Source organism: Bactrocera neohumeralis, chromosome 2 (genome assembly GCF_024586455.1).
Source record: "Bactrocera neohumeralis isolate Rockhampton chromosome 2, APGP_CSIRO_Bneo_wtdbg2-racon-allhic-juicebox.fasta_v2, whole genome shotgun sequence".
NCBI lineage: Eukaryota > Metazoa > Arthropoda > Insecta > Diptera > Tephritidae > Bactrocera > Bactrocera neohumeralis.
Window position 1 is genome coordinate 57,757,481 of NC_065919.1, and position 12,442 is coordinate 57,769,922.

The following is a 12,442-nucleotide window of genomic DNA, read 5'->3' on the forward strand; positions in this document are numbered from 1 at the left end:
GTAGCGCCAACTTACGTGAGCTGCACTTGAGCGGCAATCAAATCACTCAATTAGCACACCTTAATCTCTCCATGCTGAGCGCACTGGAAACACTCGATCTGTCGTGCAATCAAATCGCCGAGCTCGAGACTGCGTTCTTTCCGCAGCGCATGCACTTTCTGAAGCACCTCAATTTGGCTTACAACCGCATTGGCACAATCTACCGTGAGACCTTCTACAATTTGCTCAGCTTGAACACGCTGCTACTGAGTCACAACAACATTAGTGATATAGATTATGAGACCTTTCTGGCATTGCCGAATCTGCAGTTTTTGGATTTGTCGCACAATCAGTTGCGTGGCGAGGCCATACGTGCGCTCCAAGGTATACCGGATTTGGTGCATCTCTCGATTGCTTACAATCCCGAGGTGGGCGCAGCTATGCAGGAGTTTGTCGCCTCGTGGAGCTTGAAAGAACTGGATGCAAGCGGTACGGGCTTGTGTCAGATACCGGCGGCCTTGGCACAGTCGGTGCGAACCCTTAAGCTGACCGACAACTGGCTGAAGGTGAGTACATTCAAGTTTCCATAAATCAAAAGATTTCGAATATCTGTTCTAGAGTCAAAACTGAAAATCCTCTTCTTAGAGGTAATAAACGTCGTTTTCTAATTTTTTTAGTCAAGCTTGAAGGATATATTCTTAACAGAATTATACGCGAAAGTATTCCTTAAGCATGTTTCGACAGATTATTTTTTCCCAATCCATTGATGGGGTCTTAGCTTATATAATAGGGCCTAAGTCTAAAAAGTAAAGTCCTCTCTCGACGAACAAAAGCTAAACTCTATATGTCACTCATAATTCCCGTCCTGCTATATGGTGCAGAGGCTTGGGCGATGACAGCAACCGATGAGTCGACGTTACGAGTTTTCGGGAGAAAAATTCTGCGAAAGATTTATGGTCCTTTGCGCATTGGCCACGGCGAATATCGCATCCGATGGAACGATGAGCTGTACGAGATATACGACGACATTGACATAGTTCAGCGAATTAAAAGACAGCGGCTACGCTGGCTAGGTCATGTTGTCCGGATGGATGAAAACACTCCAGCTCTGAAAGTATTCGACGCAGTACCCGCCGGGGAAGCAGAGGAAGAGGAAGACCTCCACTCCGTTGGAAGGACCAAGTGGAGAAGGACCTGGCTTCGCTTGGAATAACCAATTGGCTCCACGCAGCGAAAAGAAGAAACGACTGGCGCGCTGTTGTTAACTCGGCTATAATCGCGCAAGCGGTGTCTACGCCAATTAAGAAGAAGAAGAAGTCTAAAAAGCGACCATGAAATTTTTGATATCTGTCAGAACAACTGGTATTAGTATCCGTTCCCATGGCAGTCGGGTCTACGTAACAGGAACGGATTTTTTCATGCCAAGGAATGGCAGAATTCTGCCGTTACAACAGCAACAACAACTGTATTCTGACGCATGTTTTTCTCTTTTCTCTCTTCTCTATTATTACTGCACCATATTCTCCCCTTAAATTCTCTACATTTCTTTTCCCCACTGACATCTTCGAACTTACTTTCAGCAGAGTTGTTCGATTTTATCAATGCTTGGTTTTTTAAAAGAGGAGACGCAGGGGCGTAAGACCGCAGACGACTCTGCTTTTCGCCAAATCCACTTTTCCAATTTTCCAAAGGTCGGATCTTTATGATAGGTGCACTGTGTTTGACCTTTGCACTATTACTAGGCTCTTTGTTGCCTAGAAGCTAATTGGTCTGTCCCCCAGCGACCCAAAGTAACTTTGTAGTATGCCCTATGTATCGTTCGTGTTCCAAGAGCTAAGGTGTTCCTTTAGAGTCCATTGCTTCACACAACCTTTGAAGGAGCTGAATGATATAGGGCAACTTAGGGCAATTGTGTTTAAAGCTGCCCGCGAAAGAACCAACTCAGTACTAAACGATTTATCAACAAAGAGTCTAGTTAATGCCTGTTTCCATAACCTAACGCAGTGACACTTAATACAAGCGCTACGGATAGCCTTAATGGCCGAATAGATTTATGGACTTCCTGGTTAAAGCAGAAGCCCACTTGGCACCTTCTGTTATGCCAAACATTGCGATCTGGAAGACTGAATTGTAGACATTTGAAGCTATGTTTTGAGTATAAGCGCGCTCCTGGTCCTATTTCCCCCTTTGCACCGTCGCGACGGTAAATATGTAGATTTCGGCGTTGGAATTGTCGACCACTGAACCATAAGTCCATTTTTACTTTGCTGGGGAATCAAAGCATTCTGTTTAGATACTCAAGCATATCCTCTTCTCGGTCGCAGTGTAAATTTAGCCCGAGTTCGCTTAATATGTTTTGGATAGATGTTGCTTGGTTATCGACAAGCAATCTTTTCAACTAACTAGAAAGTCCATTTACTAGCAATCTACTATGTCCACAACCTCTGGCAATAATATTGAACTTTAGAACTCTAAACTGTTCTAATCTGTAAGTAAGTTTTTCAATAAGAGCCTACAAAGTTTGAGCTATCAATGCAATTCTTTATTCCTGTGAAAGTACATTCGATGCCTTCGGACGATAATGCTGCAATTTCACGTTCGATATTTGTACGAAATTCGTCTCTAGCTTGCTGGCATAGACCACAGACTTGACGTAGCCCCACAGGAAATAGTCTAACGGCTTCAAATCTGGGTCATTTCGTGAGATAACACGATCACCAAACTTGGTTTTCAATAAAACGATTGCGACATTCGTTGTGTGGCTTGTGGCGCCGTCCGGTTGGAACCACATATTGTCCAAGTCCAATATCATCCAATTCGGGCCAAAAATATTCGGTTATTATTGAGCGGTAGCGATTCCCATTCACAGTAACGTGTGTGTATTTATCATCACGGAAGAAGTACGGCCCAATGACGTATCGTATATTTTTCCATGATGAAATGACAAACCTTACTGAAGAGAAATGTTAAAAGAGTGAGAAAAATATGGCGTTGGTAATACTTAGCATGTATCTGATTCTGTAGAAACCAACACCTGAGACGAAAGCTGCGCCCTATTCTTAGTTATCCACTCCCGAAATCACTTGGAAAACAAGCAAAATTGTGAATTAAACCAGGGTAGGTAACTGTTACCAAGCTGGTAGCTATATTCCGTTTCCTCTAAGTGTTTCGTTGCCTATAATATTCGTCAGCAATGTAAATTTCTTTAATTTCACAGTGTTCAAGCTCATAAATACCAAAAATTTCAGCAGCAAATGCTTAAAGAATATAGAAACTCTGTTCAGTCGCTCTCATTTAGCTGATTCCCACAGTATATTTGTAACACCAATGAAGTAAAGTAAAGAAAAAAATATTTAATAATGTAGACCATCTCCTTGAATCACACTTCTATGGAAAATTCATTTTGAAAATAATTTCCAATTTAAACGGCATTTATGGCTTTTTCCATTGGCCAAAGAAGCATGAAAACGCTGGAGCACGCCTCCACGACATAACGCTTCGATTATCACATCCACGACCAATTGGGCCATGCGATAATCAAATGCCAAACAAAAAAATAATCACCTTAAAGCCGGGCTATATTACGCGTTCCCCCGCAAATCGTTGGTGGTGGCACCCACAACACAGGCAGACACGCACACTAAAGCGCGCTTGCGGAAAAACTTCTGAATGGTGCGGCGCGTCTGCTGGTGGCAGCACATTTGGCGGCGCAGCTGAAATTCAAACAGCAACTGTGAGTGGCATTCGAATATCAAATTCGCTTTTTCCCACATTTGCGCTGGGAAAATTTTATTTTTTTGCTGCCACCACAAAAGCAACGAAAAAAAATTGCTAAAAAGTGAAAAAAAAACTGGTTAAAAGTGAAAAAAATTGCTTAAAAGTGAAAAAAAAATTTTGCTTGAAAGTTGTTTTTTTCTATTTTCATTTTTTTTTTTACTAGTATTTTCTCGCATATTTTTCTATCATTACTGTGTGGGGAAGGAAAGCAACACGCGTATGCTTTACGCACAAAAATCGATAAATGAATGAATAAATGACTGAATGAGCGCGCATCCATCAAAAGCGTCTTTATGGCTCTGATAAAAAGTTGCCTGTGTGGATGTGCATAAATGTTCGGGTGTGCGTGTGTGTGTTTGTGGCCATTGAAGCGTGCACAATTTCGGCGCTTTTACAGCAATTAACAGCATGTTAACACACAAACGCAGGCGTACACACACACATACATATACTCACAGTGAGGGAAAATTTGGGAAAAAAACTTCAATCGAGGATAACGGTGAAAATGTTCGCAAATATCAAATCAACGCATGAAAATGATGAAGTAGAACACACACAAATCGGTGGCAAGCAACGAAGTTGCAAATTTTCGTAGCAGCAGCGCACACGTACATGCACACAGATACTTATGCACGCTTGTTTCACGCATGAATTGCCGGCCATGTAGGTGTGTGATATATACATACCTATGTACATATGTCGATAAGCCTAATAAAGCGTAACTCATTTGCTGGAAAGCTGAAATCTTTTTCACATTTGAAACACACACGTTCATACATATGTATGTACATATTTACATACCATATGCTGTATGAATACTATATACAGCTATGAACCAAACGGAATTCGGAAATTGAATAACTGCGACTTGTATATACTTATGCATATCAGATTTACGGGAATGATACTAGCTCAGCAACGGATTCGTCTAAAGCGGCTCCTGACTTTATCAACTCGTCTGCTATTTCGTTGCCGAAAATGTTCCTGTGACTCAAATTTTTGTCAAGTGGAGTTGACTTGCCAGTGAGGTAGAAGTCTTCTTACATTTATTGACTACTACGTTGCATTTATCTTTGTCAACAACAATAATATCATTTTTTTATCCCGTCGTAGTTATTTCTTAGAAGTCCACAGACCTTCTCTATGCCTATTACTTCCGGTTGAAAGATGCTAGCTGAGTGTGGTAGACGGATAGAAAGAGAGATATCAGGATCTTCAGAGTATATCCCTGTCCATACACACCAGTCCGTTGTGAACCCGTCGATATAAATAGAGGTAATATCCTCCTCCACTTCAAAACCACTTCTTCATTCACGTTTAGATGGTAACCTTACCCTTGATTATTTCAATCCAACCCAAGGAGAATACAGTTTGATCTAATTAGATTTGTTTGGAGCTAGTTTAGAATATCTTTACGTTCATAACTCTGTTGAAAACATCTATGGGCGGTTCTACAGGTCCATATTAAGCGCATCAGTCGCACATAACTTAACAGTCCGAGTAACCCTTGCATAGACTGCCCCTGTATTCCATTTCATTCTCTAATATTATATTGCTTCTTTAATGGGGACCACGAAACCAGTGATCCATAGTAAGAATTGGTACAATGACGGCCGTATACATCCACATGGCTATATTCAGTTTTAGAAGCCAGTTCAGTTTGTTTGGAAAGTAACAGGACTTTGCCGATCAGAAAAAAATTCATTGAAACAATTATTTAAAAACTTTGAAAATAGGCTCTTTCTGCATCGATGCCGCGCTGTCAGCGCGATTTCCAAGCACAGAAGGCGTCACGGAAGGCCTTCTCCGGAATAGCCTTGAGAGCCAAGGTGCATGCTGCTTGCATCTCCTCTGTTGTCTCAAAATGCTTGCCTTTCATCGGCCTTTTCAGGTAAGGAAATAAAATAGTCCGGGGGGCCACATCAGGGCTGTAGGGGCGGCAGCGGTAGCGTTGGGATGTTGTCTTGGTTAGGTAGTTGTTCACAAAAAAGGCGAAAAGGTTGCGATGTCTTGTCGCACCCGATTGACCCTTCGTTTGAGTCTCTTGAGGACTTTCAAGTAAAACTTGACGTTGGCGGTTTGTCCAGGAGGAACAAATTCATGGTGGACGATGCCTCTGATGTCGAAAAAGACAATGAGCATCGTTTTCACTTTGGATTTGCTCATTCTTCCGGTCTTCATCAGCGACCTCTTCCCGGCCCTCCAAAAAGGCCTGGTGCCACCGAAACACACCACTTCTTGCTAAAGCAACATTTGGGTAAGCCTGCTAAATCATATGAATCGTCTCTGTCGCACATTTGTCCTGACTTTTCACTCTACCGAATCCAGTCGGTGCGCCCACTCTCCGAAGTACAGTCGCGGCGGAAGAAAATCCGTTCTATTACTTTCGGAAAACTCCTGTATTCTCTTGTACGAATAGTACACCATATAATATTTTTTATTTCGTTTCTAATTATTCATTTTTCGGGTCAGTTTTGTCTCGATCTCGAACACGGTTGAGGCAAGTCAAAGGGTGGGTTAATAAAACCAATGTTTTTTCCTCAATCCCATCAAGCGAAAAAGAAAATTTTTTGGTAAACGCCACCTTGCAGTAACTTTCCGTCCTTTACGCCATACAAAAATAAAGCAAATTGCGCATTCAAGCTTCTTCATTTTATTTTACAGGCTTTTCATCACTCTTTTTATGCCCCTTGGCATCACGTAGCTTCGAAATTTGCAATTCAACCCTGCGGTGCCCACTTTCGATTTACTGTTACTTTCGCTTACATCAAAAATTCTCAGCAATTATCGCGCTTCAATCACTCTAAAATAGCCACGATTTCTTTCTTACGCTCGAGCGCACTAAGCCCCGGACTAAAATGAAATGCGCTGAAGCATCATTATTTAATATTTAATGGCTATTGAGTTAAATGCGAAATAATTGCTTGTATATCTTTGACGGCTTACAAGCTAAACAAAACATTATGCTGCTCATTACTTTTGTGCGCTCAACTTTTTATGCTCAGATATAAATATCAGTATGTTCGTGTGTGTGTGGTAGCGGTGCCGATGAGAGCGAGTGAGTGAGTGAGGTGTGTTCTTCACTCGGACGTAGATTAAAGGCGCCGCTTTCGACTGGTTCTGTTGGCTCAAAGTCAATAGAAATAAGGTTGAGACAGAGAAGACACGGCAGGACAGGGCATCAGACGATAAGTTAGGTTCGGACTCATTAAATGAGTAAAAAAGAAACAATACATACAAGTAACAACAAAATTACTGCTGGAAATGAGTTAAATGGTGAAGCTTGTGCAAAGAATCAAGGCAAAGGCTGCAAGAAAAAGTGGCGAAAAGCCAGAAAGCTAAAATAAATTCGCAAAAAAAATCGGGAAGAATATATATAGAAGAGTGAGCCGGTTTTCATTGCAAATATTAATTGGCCCTTCATAGACTCAGGCATTAAGGTGAGCCGGTTTCCTTTGTTTTTATTTTTTTTTTTAAAGAAATTTTCCTGAGATATGGTTTTTGGTCCATAAGTGGGCGAGGCCACGCCCATTTTCAATTTTTCAAAAAAGCCTGGGTGCAGCTTCCTTCTGCAATTTCTTCCGTAAAATTTAGTGTTTCTGACGTTTTTTGTTAGCCGGTTAACGCACTTTTAGTGATTTTCAACATAACCTTTGTATGGGAGGTGGGCGTGGTTAATATCCGATTTCTTCCATTTTTGAACTGTATATGGAAATGCCTGAAGAAAACGACTCTATAGAGTTTGGTTGACATAGCTATAGTAGTTTCCGAGATACGTACAAAAAACTTAGTAGGGGGCGGGGCCACGCCCACTTTTCCAAAAAAATTTCCAAATATGCCCCTCCCTAATGCGTTCAAATTTCATTTAATATATTTATGGCTTAATGACACTTTATAGGTTTTCGGTATTTTGTGGGCGTGGCAGTGGGCCGATTTTGCTCAACTTCGAACTTAACATTCTTATGGAGCCAAGAAATACGTATACCAAGTTTCATCAAGATATCTCAAATTTTACTCAAGTTACAGTTGCAAAAATACGGACGGAAAAACAATCCGGATTTCGACTCTACTCGTCACCCTGATCACTTTGGTATATATAACCCTATATCTGACTCTTTTAGTTTTAGGACTTACAAACAACCGTTATGTGAACAAAACTTAATACTTCCTTAGCAACATTTTGCGAAGTAAAAAATTAATATAAATATATTTGAGGAAAACCTTTTAACGTCAGATAATATAGAAGTCGTAATTTTCCAGAAAACATGTGTGTACATTAGGGTGCACTAATTTAAAGTGAAAAATATCGAAAAATAATAGCCAAGTTACTCTAAAATATCGTTATATTATTCTTGAAAATATAAAAAATTATCGGGTTAAATCTGAAAAACCCAATTTCAAAAACCCCGAAAATCAAAATCTCCAATTTAAAAATCTCTCAAAATAATCAATAAAAAAATCTGGCAGATCCAACAACGCGGTATTATCAGTTCTTTCGCTTAGAACTTCTTTTTGTAGACCTTTGGATTCGCTTTACAAAAAATAACCATTGCCGATCAAATACCGAGGTATCACCCGTTCTTTTGCTTAGAAATCCTTTTAGGAAATGCAAATTCGCGAATTTTGAGTTTGGGTATTTTTTTTTTATATGGGGGACAGAATTTTTAGGGTTTCGAGCTGCTCTCAAAATAATCAATCCATTTTTGTGACAAATTTTCAAAATTCGCATTAGGGTGGGAAAATTTTTTTTCTACATATCTGAAATTGTTTGGATATTTGGGTACTAACTTCAAAAAAAAAAAGTTAAAAAAGTTTAACTGATCGAAAGCTTTAAGGTCAAGATATTTATAATTTTTTAAATTTACCCAACCTAATGTCACATATAAGATTAACAGTACCCACACAAATGGATGTAAATACGTTTACATACGTCAATAGTAATAATCAGCAGATACTCGCAGAACAAAGCGAACAAAAATCTCGGCACCGTCAGACACATCAGCCAAATAGCAAAGAAATAAGCGCAAGGAAAACAACACCAAAGGCAGCAAGCACAAACTGCTCGCAGGCATTTCTCTGCTGTCTGTCTGTCTGCTTCCCATACACATCCGGCGCTGACAAGTGGTCCCCTTTATGAGCAGCTCCTACTCACAACGCCTAAAAGCAGGCTTATGTTTTTATAACACTACTCTTTCTCGGCGCCGACGCCGACGGCGCAGTTAGCGCAGTGCCGGCGGCAGCAGATTTTCATTGTTATTATTGTTAGGGTTTTGACGATTATCCTTGATTGCGTTGTTTTTGTTTTCATTGCGCCGCTTCTTGTTTGCTTTACTCTTTTCAATGTGTGCGTGAGTGTGTGAGTGTGCAAATACCCAGCACTCTTTATTTGCTGGCTTGCATTTGTATGTTTGCCAGCCGATGCTTAGCTTGTTTGCATACGCTTTAGCTTTATCGTTATTATCCTTATTCCAATTATACGGAATTATAAATGCCTGCCAGCCACCGCCAACACCACCGCCTAAGCCGCGCTCCTGCTTCCCGCCTCATTCATGCTCGCATTCATTTGTGCGTTCATTTGTTTAGACGCCGGGTAGGCAGTTAAGTGGCAACGGGTGAAAAGATTTTCTCATTTACACCCGCCTTGCGCCCTCGATCCGTCGCTGTTAGACTATCTTTTGTCTCGTCAGCCGCCGCTATTACTGTTATTTCAGCCGCCTGGCCAACAGATTTTGCTGTTGTGGCAACTTTCGCACTTTATGCCTTGGTAGCACCATCGTCACCGTAGTTGAGTTGGTGGCTTTAAAAATGTTAGTCGCTTGGTGGGGTTGGGTTAATGTGAGCTGCTTAGTTGAAGTGACTATGATTAGTGTGAAATCACTTTAATTTTATCTGGACTGTTCTTGTTTTTGCTTTAGCTCCAGGCAAATTGTGCGAAAATTAAAAAAATGTTACTTCAGATTAGTGGGAAAACTGTTAAAACGAAGCCGGATTTGTATTTATGGTGATGCTATGGGAACAACTTGTTTTACTTTGAAGACCAACACAACCACATGTGTGCCAGTGGTCGTTATAGTTATAAAGTGCATTTTAGCGCTCGTTGGTTTAACTGAGATTGTTTAATATACAAAACACGCTCAGAGGTTTAACGAATAATATCTAATAAGAATTTTTTCTATTATTTCCTGGAAAGTTATTTGGATTAGGATATGAACCCACGATTCAGCCGTTGTAAGCAATGCATCCAACATGTCGCTGACCGCTAAAGAACCGTTCGCTCATTAACAACTTCAATTAAGAAAAGCGGATCATTAATTTGATGAGGGTCTCATTTACTTTAAACGACCTGGTCTTTCTTCACTGCATACCTTGTTTCTTTTCTCTTTTGTTCAATTGAATTATTAATTCGAGTTTACTGGCTATTCGATGCCGCTAAACCAAATTCCTCCACTGCTAAAGTTTCGGTCGTCTTTGAAATTGAATTGTTGTTCAAATCAAAAACCTTGAAAGTTGTTCTACAGAGAACAACAGCAAAACATGCGCAAACAATTAGATAGTAATCGGATCATTTATCTCCGAATAATCACTCACGAAAATAGTTTTTAAACGACGATTTACACCAATTTTCAATGACCCGGCGGAGAATTTTGGCTATAGAGTGCTGAATGTTTTCTTCGAAGCTTGATTTTACATAGATAGGTAGAAAATAATTGAGGTTTGGCACTGCGACCTATGGTCTATTTGGCCCTTTCCTATATCTCATATGGTCACAAAGGTCTAGCACTCTAAATTATTTCAGGAGCTTGCTGGATGCGATGGAGATAAAGTGAGCGCTGTCCATGGAGATGGATCCTAGAGCTTTGCTGGTCAATCTACAATCTGGTGTTCTGAAGTTTTCTGTTCCATGTCGCAAAACCAGAGTTTGAGCAAGAGACTATGCCCATTTTGGACAAGTATTTCTTGAGCCTGCAGTGTCCAGCATAGAGTGCGACAAGGAGACGGAATTTGTCTCGGTGGAGGTTGATCATATATATAAACCTGGCTATGTTGTAACCTCCCAATAGTAACAAGGCACGACGCATTCTTTTTGCGTGCTGACTGTGCCATACTCTACCCACTATCTTATCCATGCAGAGCAACTCCTTTATAGCTTGAGACCCCACCGCAATGCATGGTACTGGCATCGCCATCCTGGAAGCCGCCGCAGAAGGGGCTAGTTCATTGGCCAACTCATTGTCGGCTAACGCTTTGTACCCCGGCACCTACTCCAATACACTCATCACTCTCACTTCAAATACGTCTTCCACTAATAGCGATTTGACTTCATACGATCAGATAGCTTTTAGTGCCGCTTAACTATGGCTGGTTTCGATAGCTGTGTTGGAGATTCATCGCTGCACACTGACTTATAGCAAAGACTTTTGCTTAAAAGATGTTCGAAAAACATCTCATTGGTATGGATAGTTTGGCATACGGTCCCGCAATGCCTTCCGGTGTTTTCAAGCCGTCCGTGTACCACTGGATAGTGCTAACCCTCAGTAATATGTCGAGCGTGGAGTCACACTACTCCGCCTTAATGTATAGTAACTTTATACTCCTTGTTGTGATGTTTAACCTCCTCGTAACGCTGCCTTTTGAAAGAAGTGCCAGTTGACTTTATATATCCGCAAAGATTGTAATGTAAAAGGTCAGTCAACATCAAATTATAATGTTCGCTATTGATGGTAACGGTATTTCCTGTCTCATTTCGAAAGTAATAAGGCTCACTGATGTCGCCCTACCATGCAATTGCCTTTTCTGAACCACACAATAGTTTGACTAACCCCAATATCGCCAATTTTGTTTTTGGACGAAGTAATTAAACCAAAAGTGGTGCTCATCTGAGCAGAAGATTTTTCGATGAACTTGAATTTGCATTATAAGCTTGCACAATTTCCAAGAGTTGTACCAAAATGAAATGTGATATCATGAAAAGGTAAACCTTACTGAAACACTGAGAAATCTGGACACACATTTTAAAACAAAAATGGCCGCCACGAGCTGTCAAAATGACGCCGTCGCTTCTGATAGACGCTGTAATTGATATTTCAAATAAACTTAAGCAGTTTTCAAGTTAGTATTAGGCAGAACTGCGGCGAAATGTACAAAGGATTAGTGGGTTAAGTAGGGACGTTAAGTGCTAAGGTCATTGTCAATATTTATCTCTCTCTTTTCTGTTTTCTCATTTCCCATCAGTTAGTCTGGGACTCCCAAAAGGTTAAGCGAACAATACTTCCATAGATCCATAGGAAAATATTCATGGCACTATTTTCCTATGGATCTATGGAACTATTCTACTATATCAGCTTTACTCGATTATCGTATTTATGTTATGTTTAAGTTTCTGGTTCAGTTCGATTACTTGTTAAACTTGGAAGCACTATTCCTTTAGGATCATACTCCAAGTGCTGAGAATGTTGTATACCGTTTAAGTGAAGTTATCGGAGTATTTTCTCGGAATTTTTAATATAATTAAATCAGTACGGATCCGGTACAGAAATATTGGTTGATAAGCTGAAATACTTATCAACGGTATATATAATTTTTTCTAGCTTTTACGGTTTCCAACCTCATAGAAGTGTATTAGTAATACCATGCTATTAGCATTTTACTAGTGAGCCCATCCGTCACAAAGTCTATGAGAGTGATA

The 12,442-nt window shown here is 40.4% G+C and overlaps 1 protein-coding gene across 1 annotated transcript in view; it reads right to left on the reverse strand.

Moving 5' to 3' along the window:
• Positions 1–12,442, reverse strand: part of LOC126751768 (protein timeless homolog) — a 571,553-nt gene that overhangs the window by 296,397 nt on the left and 262,714 nt on the right. The window lies entirely within an intron of this gene.